Source organism: Taudactylus pleione, unplaced genomic scaffold (assembly GCF_031769625.1).
Source record: "Taudactylus pleione unplaced genomic scaffold, aTauple2 ptg000016l, whole genome shotgun sequence".
Classification (NCBI taxonomy): Eukaryota; Metazoa; Chordata; class Amphibia; order Anura; family Myobatrachidae; genus Taudactylus; species Taudactylus pleione.
This window is the reverse complement of record NW_028284418.1, coordinates 11,855,478-11,873,214: the sequence shown is the minus strand read 5'-3', so window position 1 is coordinate 11,873,214 and position 17,737 is coordinate 11,855,478.

Sequence of the window (17,737 nt, the reverse complement as noted above, 5' to 3'; positions counted from 1 at the left end):
GGCTGGTCGGACATGTGTGCTCCCCAGCAGAGCACAAGAAAGTTTAGAAAAAGAAAATTTTTTTTTTTTTTTTTCTAATCTGTCATGTGGTCTGCTGGGAAACCACATGACAGACCAGCAGGACGGAGCCGGAGGCTGCTGCGCGGACAGGTAAGTTGGGGGGGGAGGTGAGCGGAGGGGGGAGGGGGGGGTGGGGTGGGGGTCCACTACCTTAACGCATCTGTAGGCAGTGCTGCGCATGCGCTGGTTTTACAGATGTAACAGCGCATGCGTAGCAGTGTTTCCAGACGCGATAAGGTAGTGTAGGCAGGGAAAAGTATCTATTTCCCGAAAAGCTATCGCAAAAATGACAGCTTTTCGGAATAGATACTTATGGAGAGGTGGAATGATGAATTCCACCTATAATTAGCTAGAACTCCATGCGAGTTCTAAACCTAATTATCGCCATCAAATTTTTAGGTTTAATGAATAGGCCCCTCAGGGAGATTGCTGTACACTTCAGCCAGTCAGGGAGATTGCTACTATGTCAGGGAGTCTCCCTGACAATGAGGGGGAGTTGGCAAGAATGCGGTAAGTATTACGGTTAGGGGAAGGGTTTAGGGCTAGGCACTAAAGGGAGGGTTAGGGTTAGGCTGCGGGGGGTGGGGGTGGATTAGGGTTACACTGGGTACTTACCTAAAGATTTTCTATCCAACTAGTTGATTGGTTTGAATGAAAACCTGGTAAGGGATGAAAGCAAATGATAATCAGCAATTTGCTCCCAAATGCCGGAAAATGGACAAAAACTTGTTTGAACAAATTGTTTAGATCAAACATTTAACAAACTTGTCTGACGACCATTTCCATCTGTTTTCTGGCATTTAGGAGCAAATTGCTGATCATCAGTTACTCCCATATGTCACAAGATTTTCATTCCAACCAATCAACTAGTTGGATGATTGGACAGAAAATCTTTAGGTGTGTACCCAGCCTTAGACTACGGGGGCAGGGGGGGGGTTAGGTTTAGGCTGCAGGAGGGAGGGTTGGGTTAAGGCTGCAGGGGTGGGTGGGTTAGGTTTAGGCTGTGGGGAGGGAAGGTTAGGTTTAGGGATAGGAGTAGGGTTAGGGTACTTACCGGCAGGTGTCAGTATCCTAACCCAGTCGGGATGCCGGCGTCGGGATACTGACCGCCGGGATCTTGAGCATCCCATACCCAACCCTGAGGGGGAAACTTCTCTCCTAGTGGGAGATCTGTGTGTGTGTGGGGGCAAATATTTTGTGCTAGGGGGGCTCATCTGTGCTAGTGGGAGATATGTGTGAGGGGGATCTGAGCTACAGGAATTCTGTGTGTGGGGGATGTGTGAGAGGAGGGAGATCTGTGCAAGTGGAGCAGGTTCATATATGTGTGTGTGTAAATCTGGCTCTGATACTAGCCAGTGATTCCCTTCTGTAGCTGCGATACTAACCGCGTGGACAGCTGCTTTTTGGAGCAGCTGTCTCCACACCGGGGCAATATTGAATTGCTCCGGTGTAAAGTTTCCCCCATGGTGAGTTGGATACTCGCAGTGAAATGATTACTTAATCATCGGGGGCCCCATAAGCAGATAGGTGCATTTCTACAAGACAGCTCATGAGTCTGCATATTTTTGCAGTAATGTAGTAAATGACCATTAATAATTGTACAAATTTTATTTATTATCCTGTGGAATGTGCACCAGATTTAAACACTGGTTGAGAGATTTTCTACCTTCACATTTATCAGCTTGTACAACATGCCATCTGTCATGGCCTGCCACTACCGTTACTCCTGGACCTAAACGCTCATGCAGTAACTCATGTGCTATTAAAGTCAGTGACTCTAAACACATTGCTATCAGTTGCGAAATTAGTCACAAGTTTGCCATAGAGAGAGACATTTACCACAGCAGCAGGGCTAGCGCATAGGTTGCACTCTGGGGGAAGCTCAGTCATATGTACAATGGATGCCACAATCTAATTGACACTGACAACGTTAACCTCACAGTTATTTTGCCGGTTATTTCCCATCATCCTCCACAGCATTGAAGCAAAATTATTGCACAGCCTATGAAATTCCCAGGCATTTGTTTTTGTGCTGTGAAGCTATATTAGGCATTAGCCAGATTATTGTGCTTATGTGCTTTGATCTTGATTTCCTTCCGTTCTCTCTGACTGACTTTTCAAATACTGAGTCTTGGCTGTGCAATATAAGTCTTATGGCTGAGACGTCCCTGATGTGTACAAAAGCTGATTTGGTTTTGACTATTCGGTTACCTCTTTGTCTTCGCCGTTGGTTTGTTAGAGGGGGGGTGTGCGCCTGTCTCCTCCTCTCTGTGCAGTGACCTTGGCCAGATACGTATGTGTGATACCCCGGGATCGAGAGGACGTTACGTAACTGATTACTGTTGAGTATAGAGGGAGCTTATTCTTCTACGACCCTTTCAGATATTTCTTCACAGTACTGTTGGATAAACTCTTACCACATTCAACCGCTTGGGTAAAAGGGAATTGATATTTATTCACTCGGTAACTCGGAGGTTAATGTTACAAGAAAACATTTAGATTTGTTATTACATGCAGTACATTTTGTAACAATGTTCACACAAGAAAATACCCGCCTCCCAATGGGAATTTTAATATATTCTGGAACCGCCTGACTTCAATGCTGTTCCACTGTAAAGGAATGATTAAAGCAAGATATGGCACAAACATACAGCAATCCACTCTATATATTCTATAACGGGTAACTTTTCCTAAGCAGCTGCTTCTACTACCGGCCTAATGCCTAGGTTCAGTCTATTAAGGGCTAGCCATTTATATCTGTACGGTGGTGCACTTTAGATGTCTTATTAAAGGGTTGCTTTGCCGACAGTCTTGAATTACACGAACTGAATAGGGTGATAGGGAATTGTTAGTTCCCTGCTGCACTGTTCCTGATCCTTATTAGTTGCAGTTCTGCTCTTTTGGGGACAAGAATTAGTTTATTTAGTGGGTGTAACACAGCTCCTAGTTTTCACCCTACTTATGGCTACCAACAGAACGATAGGCCCTTTCTGGATGCCAACTTGTATTGCTAGTGCTGGTATGGTAGTAAGCCTAGGGCAACATAAGTCTAAATGCTTGCAAGACTTGTGGTAATCTCAGTCCTGTGCCTTCCTGCTGTCCCTGATGCTCCACCATGGGATTAGCTTTAGCTAGCAAAAGGGGGAGAATGCGGAGCCTGTCGACTGGTTACAGTGTAGAGTGATAATTTAATCCTGCTACTTGTAGTTAGTCCCTCATAGAAACATTAGTGGCTTTTTATTAGGAAGTGGCCACTTTATAATCCTCCTCAAGGCTCCTGTTTTATGCACTGCGGGGAGGGATGAATAGTCTTAACAGGGGTGATACTGAGTACCGCTTCCCTCAGCCACCAGCAGAAAGTAAGGGGTTAATGTCACAGCTCCTGCTTCTCTACTTTAGTCTATAACTGCCTGGGTTAAGTGCTTATTAGAGTTTGCGGCGCTGGGGTTAACAGGCACGAGTACTGTCCCTCTTTATGCTAACTATTCAATTGTGTCCTGGCAAGGAGGCAGTGGTACTATATTGCAGGGTGGTGTCTTTGTATTTTACTACAGACCTCTCCAGCAGCTGGGCTTGCGATGGGATGTCACCCCTGGGGAGTCACCGCCTCCGGCACCCTCCTCCCGCCTCCGGATCAGTCTCCGACTCTTGACCACCTCCCACTGCCCGCCTCCATCTCCTGCGGACTCGCCTCCTTCCCCAGCAGTCACCGGACTTCCTGCCGTCACACAGGAGAGTATCCAGACCAGTTTCCAGGCACTTTCCGGCCGCGGCTCTCGCTCCCAACCTCCGGTGGGCTTACAGGTCAGTGCGCAGGTCCAGTCTTGTCTGCCCCTCACCTCAGGACTCCCCAACAGTTCCCCCGGCAGTTTCTTATATTTTTCTCATCCGGGTCCTCTTCACGCGCCGGCTTTGCTCCCGCCAGATGCGCGTGCAGCAGGGTAATTATTGGAGTCCCCGAGACAGCACAATATCAGCAACCAGGCTCCCCTCTTAGGTCCAATGGGGAAATCCGGGCCTCGCGCTTCTCTATTACCAATAGACTAAGGTCGGGAACAGTCCATAGTCCCAGAAGGGGTAATTGGGCAGTGTAAACTGATAGGGAATGAGGCATACCAACCCTACATACGTATATAATAACAGATATTCTTATATAAACAAAGAGCACTTTTATATTATAGGTACCCAACAGGGGTATCCGGACCACTGGTGGTACCACAACCCCCTCTACTAAAACATGCGTGTCCTCACGCGTGGTACATTAAACATTTGCAAACAGTTGTACATAACGAACATTACAGAATTTTTACTAGCTTAGGTACTAACTGGAATATTACTGTAGGTAGCGTACTGGCAAATTTCCTCTCGTACTGCGGGTTGACCGTCTGGGTTCATAAGGAATTGGGTCAACCAAGAACGCGGGGGTCTGATTCCCTTTGGAGGAAATGGAGGTTACAACCTCAGGATCATTTTGGGCTTCCCGAGCTGGCCCAAGCTGGGACTCAGGACTACCCCAACAAATGGGCCAATACATGCTCATCAGCAAGTTCATAGGATAGTCAAGTCTCTTTACTTCCCAGGCTATGGAAGGCTCAACCTTTGGATCAGGTAAGTTTTCAGGTAGGTCTCTACAAGCAATAGTAGGAACATGGCATTTTTTTAGCTGATCCCGATGAACTATACGATTGGTGTCACTGCTCTCTGGTCGGATACGGTACAAGGCCGGATTTTCTTCAAATCGCTCAATGACAACATAGGGTGTCCTTTCCCATTGGTGATCCAGCTTGCTCACACGCTGATTTTTCCTTTTCCAGACTCGGCTCCCAAGATTGATGGGTTCAGCATGGGCCTGACGGTTGTAGTCTTGCTCTTGTCGTTGTCGTGTTATCTGGGATTGCTTCTGGACAAGTTTCTGAGCTACTTTCAACCTCTGCTGATGCTCGGTAATCCATTCATTCTGGGCGCGAGATTCAAGTCCTTCTTCCAACGATAGGCCGAGCTGGACATCAGCTGGTAATTGACCCTGTCTACCAAATAGGAGGTAATAAGGAGTAAATCCAGTGGATTGGTGAATGGTATTATTGTATATGTAAACCAGTTCCGCTAGTAAGACAGGCCAGTCAGACATTTGTGGCAAAGGGATGGCTCTAAGGAGGTTGATGAGAGTCTGATTCATCCTTTCGCAGACACCATTCCCTTGGGGGTGGTAAGCAGTGGTTCTTAGTTTTTTGCAACCATATAATTTACATAATTCTTGGAACAGATGCGACTCAAAAGCAGACCCTTGGTCCGTCAGGATTTTCTCAGGATAGCCATATGGACGAGCGAAGGCCCTCCAGAATATTTCGGCAGTAATCTTTGCAGTGATGTCGCGAACTGGTAAAATAACAGCATACTTGGTATAGTGATCTACCATAGTGAGGGCATATTGATAGCAGGTCCGGCTCTTTTCCAATTTAACATGGTCCAGGGTAAAGATTTCTAGTGGACGACACGTTAGAATAGGATTCAAAGGAGCTTTCTCTGAACCTGATGGGGCTTTCTTTAGTGTACACGGAATGCATTGAGCACACCACAGTTCAATATCTTTATGCATACTTATCCAGTAAAACCGCTTGCGGATGTTATTCTCAGGTTTTTTACAGCCAAAGTGACCAGAGTCATCATGATAGGCCTTTAGGATATGAGTAGCAGCCTTTCTGGGTATTACAATTTGCGTGAGTTTAAAGTGGGTCTTAGGGTCAATACTGTGTCAGACCTAGAGGTGACTCTGCATGACTAATCTTCCTCGTTGCTTCCACAACTTCAAAACTTCCATTGGGGCCACTTGTCTCTCCTCTGCAGTCAGTTGACTGCGACTTTGTATTAGCCCTTTTAGTTGACGAATACTTGGGTCATTTTCTTGCTATTCCAGCCAGGGTACTCCCATGTCGCTTCCATGACTATTTAGGTCCTTTGGTTGGATAACATTCTGTTGAGCTGGACTTGGTCTTGGTGGAAATAAGGGCATCTCTACTGACTCTTGAAGGTCCTCCGTTTCCGGCTGCTCTGTTTGATTAGGGATTCGGGATAAAGCATCTGCATTGACGTTTGATTTTCCACTCCTATACTGAATGTTGATCTGTAAATTGGCTAATCGGGAAACCCAGCGTTGTTCGAAGGGCTCCCAATTGAGCTGTTGATAAGTGAGCCAGGGGATTACAATCGGTATAGGCAATGAAGGGAGTGGCCAACAGGTAGTTCTTAAATTTTTCTGTAACCGCCCAGACCAACGCTAACAATTCTAATTTGAACGTGCTATCGTTAGCGTCATTTCTCTCAGTTCGTTTTAGGCTTCTACTAGCGTAGGCAATTACTCGTTCCCTTCCTCCCTGTTTCTGTGAGAGGACGGCCCCTAGCCCTTGATTACTGGCATCGGTGTATAACAGGAAAGGATGGCCATAATCGGGGTAAGCCAGTAATGGCGCTTCCGTCAGAATAACCTTGAGTTGGTCGAAAGCTTCTTGACACTGTTGGGTCCACCTTACTGTTACATTTTGGGTGCGACCTGAGTTTGGGATTCCTCTTAATAATTCGTGAATAGGAGCGGCAATGCTTGCAAAGTGTTCGATAAAGCGCCTGTAATATCCTACAAAACCCAGAAACTGTCGCACGTCGCGGATGGTGCGGGGAACAGGCCACTCTTGAACCGCGCAAATTTTATCAGGGTCTGGAGAAATTCCATCGGCACTTACTACATGTCCCAGGTATGACACCTTTGGTTTAAGGAGATGGCATTTGGAGGGCTTTATTTTTAGGCCATATTTGATGAGTTGTTCAAAGACTTCTCGGAGATGTTTAAGATAATCTTCATAGATACGGGAGAAAACGATCTCATCGTCTAATTACAGTAAGACCATCTCGAAATTTCGGTGGCCCAAACAATGCTCCATCAACCGCTGCAATGTTCCCGGGGCATTGTAGAGCCCGAATGGCATTCTCAGGAACTCAAACAGCCCCATAGGTGTGGTAAAGGCAGTTTTTTCCCTATCCTCCGGAGCTACTTGTACCTGCCAATAACCACTCATTAGGTCCAGGGTGGAAAAATATTTAGCAGTCTTGAGGGCTGCCAAAGATTCCTCAATTCGGGGAAGTAGATATGCGTCCTTATGAGTTATGTTATTTAATTTACGGTAGTCGACGCAAAACCGTAACTGCCATCTTTTTTCTTTGACAACGTTAACCTCACAGTTATTTTGCCGGTTATTTCCCATCATCCTCCACAGCATTGAAGCAAAATTATTGCACAGCCTATGAAATTCCCAGGCATTTGTTTTTGTGCTGTGAAGCTATATTAGGCATTAGCCAGATTATTGTGCTTATGTGCTTTGATCTTGATTTCCTTCCGTTCTCTCTGACTGACTTTTCAAATACTGAGTCCTGGCTGTGCAATATAAGTCTTATGGCTGAGACGTCCCTGATGTGTACAAAAGCTGATTTGGTTTTGACTATTCGGTTACCTCTTTGTCTTCGCCGCTGGTTTGTTAGAGGGGGGGTGTGCGCCTGTCTCCTCCTCTCTGTGCAGTGACCTTGGCCAGATGCGTATGTGTGATACCCCGGGATCGGGAGGACGTTACGTAACTGATTACTGTTGAGTATAGAGGGAGCTTATTCTTCTACGACCCTTTCAGATATTTCTTCACAGTACTGTTGGATAAACTCTTACCACATTCAACCGCTTGGGTAAAAGGGAATTGATATTTATTCACTCGGTAACTCGGAGGTTAATGTTACAAGAAAACATTTAGATTTGTTATTACATGCAGTACATTTTGTAACAATGTTCACACAAGAAAATACCCGCCTCCCAATGGGAATTTTAATATGCTGGAACCGCCTGACTTCAATGCTGTTCCACTGTAAAGGAATGATTAAAGCAAGATATGGCACAAACATACAGCAATCCACTCTATATATTCTATAACGGGTAACTTTTCCTAAGCAGCTGCTTCTACTACCGGCCTAATGCCTAGGTTCAGTCTATTAAGGGCTAGCCATTTATATCTGTACGGTGGTGCACTTTAGATGTCTTATTAAAGGGTTGCTTTGCAGACAGTCTTGAATTACACGAACTGAATAGGGTGATAGGGAATTGTTAGTTCCCTGCTGCACTGTTCCTGATCCTTATTAGTTGCAGTTCTGCTCTTTTGGGGACAAGAATTAGTTTATTTAGTGGGTGTAACACAGCTCCTAGTTTTCACCCTACTTATGGCTACCAACAGAACGATAGGCCCTTTCCGGATGCCAACTTGTATTGCTAGTGCTGGTATGGTAGTAAGCCTAGGGCAACATAAGTCTAAATGCTTGCAAGACTTGTGGTAATCTCAGTCCTGTGCCTTCCTGCTGTCCCTGATGCTCCACCATGGGATTAGCTTTAGCTAGCAAAAGGGGGAGAATGCGGAGCCTGTCGACTGGTTACAGTGTAGAGTGATAATTTAATCCTGCTACTTGTAGTTAGTTCCTCATAGAAACATTAGTGGCTTTTTATTAGGAAGTGGCCACTTTATAATCCTCCTCAAGGCTCCTGTTTTATGCACTGCGGGGAGGGATGAATAGTCTTAACAGGGGTGATACTGAGTACCGCTTCCCTCAGCCACCAGCAGAAAGTAAGGGGTTAATGTCACAGCTCCTGCTTCTCTACTTTAGTCTATAACTGCCTGGGTTAAGTGCTTATTAGAGTTTGCGGCGCTGGGGTTAACAGGCACGAGTACTGTCCCTCTTTATGCTAACTATTCAATTGTGTCCTGGCAAGGAGGCAGTGGTACTATAATGCAGGGTGGTGTCTTTGTATTTTACTACAGACCTCTCCAGCAGCTGGGCTTGCGATGGGATGTCACCCCTGGGGAGTCACCGCCTCCGGCACCCTCCTCCCGCCTCCGGACCAGTCTCCGACTCTTGGCCACCTCCCACTGCCCGCCTCCTTCTCCTGCGGACTCGCCTCCTTCCCCAGCAGTCACCGGACTTCCTGCCGTCACACAGGAGAGTATCCAGACCAGTTTCCAGGCACTTTCCGGCCGCGGCTCTCGCTCCCAACCTCCGGTGGGCTTACAGGTCAGTGCGCAGGTCCAGTCTTGTCTGCCCCTCACCTCAGGACTCCCCAACGGTTCCCCCGGCAGTTTCTTATATTTTTCTCATCCGGGTCCTCTTCACGCGCCAGCTTTGCTCCCGCCAGACGCGCGTGCAGCAGGGTAATTATTGGAGTCCCCGAGACAGCACAATATCAGCAACCAGGCTCCCCTCTTAGGTCCAATGGGGAAATCCGGGCCTCGCGCTTCTCTATTACCAATAGACTAAGGTCGGGAACAGTCCATAGTCCCAGAAGGGGTAATTGGGCAGTGTAAACTGATAGGGAATGAGGCATATGACTGCCCATTCACAGTACAAGCAGTGCATCACATATAGTCTAGGCATACCAACCCTACATTCGTATATAATAACAGATATTCTTATATAAACAAAGAGCACTTTTATATTATAGGTACCCAACAGGGGTATCCGGACCACTGGGGGTACCACATATGTGTCACCGAACCTGTTTAGAATTGGTCAGGGTCCCGACTGTTTTCAGGGTGTGTGGCCTAATTGCGGGAGGCGTGGCCACGCCCCCGCTATGAAGCCCTCAGCCAGGAGCAAATCCAGAGGGGGCGTGATCAGTGTGATCGTTCCCCCTACCGCTGCACCAGGGACGCACACTTCTCACTGTATTTTACTGAAAAAATACAGGGAGAATGTGTCTGCACAAAAGTGCAGCTGCTGCTGCTGCCTGTCTTCTCTGGCTCTGCAGCCCAACTCCCTGCCTCCCTGTGCTCCAGCTGAGTCTGGACCCCCTGCTGCTGACCCCCACCCCCCGCCTTTGCTGTCACCACCGCTGCCGCTCCCTTCTCTGCCCTGGCCCCCCTTCTGCTGCTGCGAGCGACAACTAAAATGAGACTTGCCGCATGTGCAGCTCAACTCACTTACTGATAATCGCTTAACTGCGGAGACCTCGGCAATGCATCCATCTCTCAATCTGGTCCTAAGTGCGTATATTACTATATTCACGTGTGTGCAGAGTTCCCTGTGCACCAGTCTAAATAATTTGTTTTATAGCCGTCATCATTATTAATGTGCACATACATCTGACCTATCCTTGGTGCAAAAGATCCATCCGAAAACAAGCATATGACGCGTATGCACACCTCTGCATAGCCCGCAGTTACATTGACACACACTCACTGAACTTAGCTTATGTGAGAATGCCCAGTTACAGCCCATTTATGCCCTTCAGTCGCTATCGGAGCTGTGACTGAGACACTTACATCTCTGCAGTGCCCGTAGTTGCGTGTGCTTGGTTCCAGAGATTGCGCAGTGCAAAATGCACAATATACACTCAGCAAACAGGCTTGTGCTCAACTCTGTATCAATCCCTTATTGTTTTACAAAATAAATAGGAAAGCAGGTCCATTACCATATAATTTCCTATGCGCTATGACTGCTAACTATAAAAGTCCCACATGGTAAATGGAGTTCACCATGCTCGGCTGAAAAAAATCGCACTAACTAGTGCTGACTGCTAGTAGGAAACAACTCTATTGCTTATCGTAAGATAATATGCTCAGTTTACTTTTTCTATAGAGAACTGTGCCAACCGTAATTCATTATAGATAGCAGAGCACTGTAACCAATTACATGACTACAGTTGCTTCAATCAGGGGCGGATTGAGCCGCCAGGAAAGCAGAAAAGTTCCCACTGTGCCGGTCCCATGATCCCCTCGGTTGGGCCACTGTTTTCCGGCCCACTGTGGTACGCAAAAACCAGAAGCTGTCATCTGCTCCGGCTAGTGGGCACTTCCAGGTGCCGTTAGCCGGGACAGATGGAGCACTTAAGTCCTTGCACGCAGGGCTGGCCCGACCATAGAGCGCCACACTGAGGAGGACTCTGCCGCTCCACAGCTTGACATGCTGTGCTGCAGTCAGTGAGAGTGAGTTACTGTCACTCACTCAGTTCCCCGCTGTGTCGCTGTTTAGAGGAGCCGCTGGCAGGTCTGCGGCAGGTAAGTTTGTTGGAGTTGGCGGGGAGAGGGGTACTGTAGGCCAGATTCAAAGATGGACACTAATGCGATCGCAGCTGCAATTACATACGCCATAGTGAAAATATGCTAATGTTAGCAAAGATCACCCGAGCATAAAGATGCCCACTGCTGCCTTTTTACCTGAATGTGACAACGCACACCTGCGTAAATATCGGTAACAGCGCTGTAATATCGGGGGACACCTTGGCCTTGTGGCAGGTCTGACTTGCCGCAGCCTTCGTTGCTCTTCTGACACGCAGAGTTGCGTATGCAATAGCAGTGGCTAATTTATGCACGCCCATGTAATGGCATTTAAACAGACAGGCATGCCTTCGTTTTTCTGACCACTCCCCAATACCACCCCCAAATGATGACAACCTGTCAGTCACTTTGTGATGGGATCCACTGTGCATCCGCAATCGCAATGCGATCACTGGCAACGTGCAGTACGGCTTATACGCATGCTCAATGGCAAATAATCGCTCCATCTGCGTGAAAATTGCTTTAGCGTCCATCTCTGAATCAGGCACAGTGATGGGAGAGAAGTGTTTAAAGAGGTGCTGTGCAGTGAGGGGAGAGGAGTGCTGTTTGGGGTGCTGTGCTGAGAGGGGAGCGAGGGGCGGTGCAGAGAGGGGTGTTGTGTGCTGAGAGGGGTGCTGTGCTGAGAGGGGAGAGGGGTGCTGTGCTGAGAGGGGAGCGAGGGGCTGTGCGGAGAGGGGTGTTGTGTGCTTAGAGGGGTGCTGTGCTGAGAGGGGAGCGAGGGGCTGTGCGGAGAGGGGTGTTGTGTGCTGAGAGGGGTGCTGTGCTGAGAGGGGAGTGGGGGGCTGTGCGGAGAGGGGTGTTGTGTGCTTAGAGGGGTGCTGTGCTGAGAGGGGAGCGAGGGGCTGTGCGGAGAGGGGTGTTGTGCTGAGAGGGGAGAGGGGTGCTGTGCGGAGAGGGGTGTTGTGTGCTTAGAGGGGAGAGGGGTGCTGTGAGAAGAGAGAAGTACTATGCGAAGACGTGTTCTGTGCTGTGCAGAGGGGTGCTGTGAGAGGGCTGCTGTGATGGGTGAGGGATGCCGTGCTTTGTGGGGAGAGGGGTTCTGTGCTGAGAGGGGTGCTGTGCTGAGAGGAAAGAGGGGTGCTGTGAGGTGGGCAGTGAAGGGGCAGTATGTGGTGCTATAAAGGGGGCAATATGGTGCTGTGAGAAGGGTCAGTGAGTGCTGTGAGGTGGGCAGTAACAGGATCAGTGTGTGTGCTGTAAGGGGCTCCGTGCTGTGGGGGCAATGAGTGAGCTGAAATGGAGGACCACTAAGGGCCGCTAAAATCTAGAGATGAGCGGGTCCAGTTCTACAAGAACTGGACCCACCCGAACGTAGGGGATCCGAGTAGGATCCGAGTCTGGCTCGGGTTTTCCCACCTAACTCGTAATCCAAAATAGAGCAAAACGTCATCCTCCCGCTGTCGCATTCTCCCGGGTTGTGGATTCTATAAAGGTCCCAGTGATCGGCGCCATTTTCACTCGGCTGTGGAGAGTGTCCAGAACAGACGTGCTCTGCGTTGATCTGTCTGTGTACATGTTCTCAACTTCTCAAAGGTGCAGTGTTGTCGGGCTGGGGCTGCTGTCACTGTTGTTCTGTCAGTTAAGGGGCTGGGGCTGCAGTACCATCAAGGGGCTGGGGCTGCGGTACATAAAGGGCTGCTGCTGTCCTGTTCATCAAGGTGCTGGGGCTGCAGTACCATCAAGGGTCTGCAGTACATAAAGGGGGTCTGCAGTACATAAAGGGGTGCTGCTGTGTTGTCCTGTCCATCAAGGGGCTGGGGCTGCAGTACATAAAGGGGTGCTGCTGTGTTATCTATAAAGGGGCTGGGGCTGCAGTACATAAAGGGGTGCTGCTGTGTTATCTATAAAGGGGCTGGGGCTGCAGTACATAAAGGGAATTATGACTTTATATTATGGTGTAATGTTAGGAGCCGGAGTGACGCTAGATGACAGAAGGAATGTCTCCCTATAGCTGCATGCCACTGAGAGGGTCAGGGGCTGGGTGTGGAACAGCAGCGAAGCACCTCCAGTATGATTGGAACCCACAGTGTCAGAACACGCTGATCCAGCTGGGAGTGCACAAAGGGGAGCAGTTGTCAGCTGTGATTTCCATTGGAGGAGAGGTCTATGTACAGGAGTGGAGGAGGACCTGTGTACATGAGTTAGGGGGGATGAACTTATGCATTTATAGATGGGGGCTGAGAAGAGAGATCTGTGTACAACAGTGGCGGGGGGATCTTTGAGCAGGAGTGGAGGGGAACTTGTGTACAGGAGAGGTGAGTGGGAACTTGTGCATATACAAATCGGGGCTCAGATGAGGGATACATTAAGTGGGACAGGGACCTGTGTATGGGAGTGGAGGGTGAGGAACCTGTGAATAAACAGATGGAGGAAATCTGTTCACAGGACTGGATGGGGGACCTGTGCACATACAGAAGAGGCCTCAGGAAAGGGCCCGTGTACAGGGATGGGAAGGAATTTGTGTACAGGTGTGGGACAGACCTGTGTAGAGGAGTGGCGAGTGGGGGACTTGTGCACATACAGATAGGGTCTCAGGAGAGGGATCTAAGTTAAGCAGTGGGGGTGGTCTTTGTACAGGAGTGGAGATCTGTGTATAGGAGGGGGGAGAACCTGTGCATATACTGATGGGAGCACAGGAGAGGGATCTGTGTACAGGAGTGGGTGAGACCTGTTTGCAGAAGTAGGGGTGTGGGAACTGTGTACAAGAATGGGGGGTGGACCTGTGCATATGCTGGGGGCTCAGTAGAGGGATCTGTGTAAAGGAGTAGGTGGAGAGGGATCTGTGTAAATGAATGGGGGACCTGTATACAGGGATGGGTGTGTGGGACGCCTGGGCAAATACAGATGGGGGCTCAGGAGAGGGATCTGTGTACAGGAGTAGTGGGGGTCCCGTGTACAGAAGTAGGGGTGTGGGATCTGTGTACAGGAATGGGGTGTGTGGGACCTGTGCACATACAGTTGGGGGCTCAGGAGAGGGTTCGGTGTATAAGAGTGGGGGGACCTGTTTACAGGAGAGGGGGTAAGGGATCAATGTACAAGAAAGAGGGGTGCATATAATGATGGGAGTTATAAGAGGGTCCTGTGTACAGTACATAAGTGGAGGAGCAGCAGAAAACCAGAACGGGAGGGAGTGGACGAGCGGCACAAAGTTAGATGAAAGAAGGGACACCGGCGATGGGATGAAGCCATCTGAGTGTCCTTCACAGTATGGGGAAAGAGAGATGGTGGGTGAAGATTAGAAGAAAGACTCACAGGGGGAAAATAGATGGGAAGAGTGTGTGTGTGTATACACATCACATTTTTTCATGCACATTGCCACCCGACAAATGACAAGTCTAAAATACTAACATAAATAAATATATATGTGTGTACATTAGAAATGAGCGGGTCCGGTTCTCTGATAACCAGACCACCCGAACTTCCAGATCCGAGGCCTGAATCGACCTAGGCTCGGGCTTTCCTGCCTTACTCGGATCCGAAAACGAGGCAAAAAGCGTCATCCTCCCGCTGTCGGATTCTCGTGGGTTTTGGATTATATAAAGGTCCCCGCGATCGGTGCCATTTCTACTCCGGCTGTAGAGAGAGAAGCTAGCAAACGTAGTCAGTCACTGTCTGTCACTCAGTGTGTGTGTCCAGTCGGGTTCTTGGCCTGAAGGCTGCTGCTGTGTTGTTCATAAAGGGGCTTAGGCTGCAGTATATAAAGAGGACAGGGGCATTTCTAGAGAGGAGGGGGCCCGTGTACAGTCTCCGACACGGGCCCCCTTCTCTCCTCCCGGCGGCCGGCAGCGCACTGAGCTGTGCTTGGCCAGCGCCGGAGTTATAGACTCTGGGCACTAGAGTGCGCCCTGAATCTATAGTGTATGCACAGGTCACCGGGAAAATGGCCGCGGCGGCCATTTTCCCTGTACTGCGTATGCGCATACGACGGGAAAATTGCCGCCGCGGCCATTTTCCAGTCATTTTACTGCGCCGGACCCCCGTGCCAATGTGGGACTTTGGAGAAGGAAGTAATAATATGGGTACAGGGTGTGCGGTCCGGGGCCCCCCTGGACCCAGGGGCCCGTGTTTCCCGCACACCCTGCACCCATTATAGATACGCCCCTGAAAGGGGGGCTTCCTTCAGTGGGTGCTGCAGCTGCTGTGTCACTTGTTCTGTCAATTAACTGTGGCTGCTGCTGTGTTTTTGTCCTGTCCATCAGGCTAGGGCTGCAGTCCATAAAGGGGTTTTGTGTTGTCCAGGGGGGATGCTCTGGCAATTAGGGGTGCTCTTCCTCAGTGTAAATAAAAAAGAGTGCATTTTTGTGTGTGTGTGTTAGCAACTTAGCTGCGCTATTATTGTACAGTGACACTGCCGCAGTTTATCATCCACTTATTTGTGACTCTGCAGCTGGTCTGTCCGCACTCGGCAAGGGTGCTTTGTTGTCCATAAAAAGAAGTGCTGTCTGTGTTGTTCATCAAGGGGCTGCTGCCTCATTCAGGGGTGCTCTTCCCCAGTGTCCAAAAAAATAAAAGTGCTTTTTTTATTTTGTGTGTGCGCATTAGCAACTTAGCTGCGCTCTTATTGTTTGGTGACACTACTGGCCAGACCACAGTTTATCATCCATGTATTGTTACTTTGTAAGTGGCAGCGCAGTGTGTTATTCTTATTCATAAATAATTAATCTTGTGACACTGCAAGTGGTAGGACAGTGTGTTATTCATATTCATAAATAATTAATCTTGTGACACTAAGTGGTAGGACAGTGTGTTATTCATATTCATAAATAATTAATCTTGTGACACTGTAAGTGGTAGTGCAGACTAATATTCAACTTTTCACTTCTTTCCTCAATTGTGAATAAATTATTAGTCTACATGCCGACTACAAGACCACAACAAAGTGATAAATAACATGCATTATAAATAAAGCATAATGACATCACTGTAAGTGGCAGCGCAGTGTGTTATTTTTATTCAGAAATAATCTTGTGACACTGTAAGTGGTAGCGCAGTGTGTTATTCTTATTCATAAATAATTAATCTTGTGACATTGTAAGTGGTAGTGCAGTGTGTTATTCTTATTCATAAATAATTATCTTGTGACACTAAGTGTTAGTGCAGTGTGTTATTCTTTCTTATTCATAAAATATCTTGTGACACTGTAGGTCATTGATACTGCAGTGTAATATTAAAAATTGGCACAAACTGACGTGTGTGCTGTACCCCACTTAATTCGTGTTTATTGATATGGAGAATGATCAGTTGAGACTTGAGAGGAGAGCAGGAACCACATACTAGTGCTGGAGCTGCTGCCAGTGCCACCAGTCATGACGACACTAGTCTATCTACATCATCTACTAAAGCTGATGCCCAAGGGCATACAGGGCTTAAGTCAGGGCATCTAAAATCAAGAACCAATCTTTTACAGTGGTAAAGAAGAAAACATCAAAGGGAAAGTTAGCTGCAGAAAAACATAAAGTTGCCAATATGCCAGTTTCACCACATGAAGTGGCAAGGTAAGGCTCAGGTCTTGGCCTTTATTTATGACTGGTTGTTCTGCCTTTTATGATGATGTAAGCACCAGTGAACATGCTGGCATAGAAATCGAGGATGTTTCTGTGGAAGTGCACCAGGAATGAGCAGGATTTTGTGGTGCTGACGCTAATAAGGATGTTGATGATGAGGATGTTGATGATAAGGATGTTGTTTGTGTAAATTAGGCACCAGTGGATGAAACAGTTGTTGCGCATGATAAGGAAAAGCACATTGTCATGCCTGGGCACAAAACAAAAAAACTTGGTTGTGTTGACTCATCTGCATCACCAGTGGGGTTATTTTTGGGAAAGTTTAGTTTTTTCTCAGCAGATGCACTTGCTGGAGAAACTGAGTTAGAAGCCACCCCTTCATCATGTGCCACTTGAGCTGACAATTTGCTTACCAACAGCTCTTTGCATCTCTTCAGATCTGTGGGCCTGATTCAGAGCCGGACGCTATTTGCGCTCGCTCATTCAGAAAAAGGGGCCGGATATTTAAATAGAGCGCTCACTCTTTGCGGTCTGTTGAAGCCTCTATGTCTGAACGAGCGAACGAAACATGCGCTCGCTATTTTTTTAAAAACGCCCCCTGGCCGCTCGCATCCTACGTCATCTCCGCTATTTATTAGATTAATCGAGTACATCGAAAGGCGTATGAACTGCTCGCAGTGCTTGTGATAGGATTTTCCTACCGCAATCATGCGAGCAGTTCAGGCTAAAAGACAAACAAGTGACGTGGTCGATGATGCTGCTTTGTTAATTATGCACACCCTTAAAACGCCCGTTTTGACCATTTGGCACGCCTGCATTCGGATCTCCACTCCCCATTTTCAAGCACCTTCCCCTGTTACCACCCACAAACGCCTCATTCTGTCACTCAAATTAGCAGGCATTCGTTATTTTGAGAGCACACAATTTTTGACCGCAATGACTGGTTCGCGCATGCGTATTACAACTAGGGATGTGCGCCGGACCATTTTTGCCGGATTTGGATTTGGTTCTAATTCGTCGTCCGGCTTTGGCTTTGGCTTT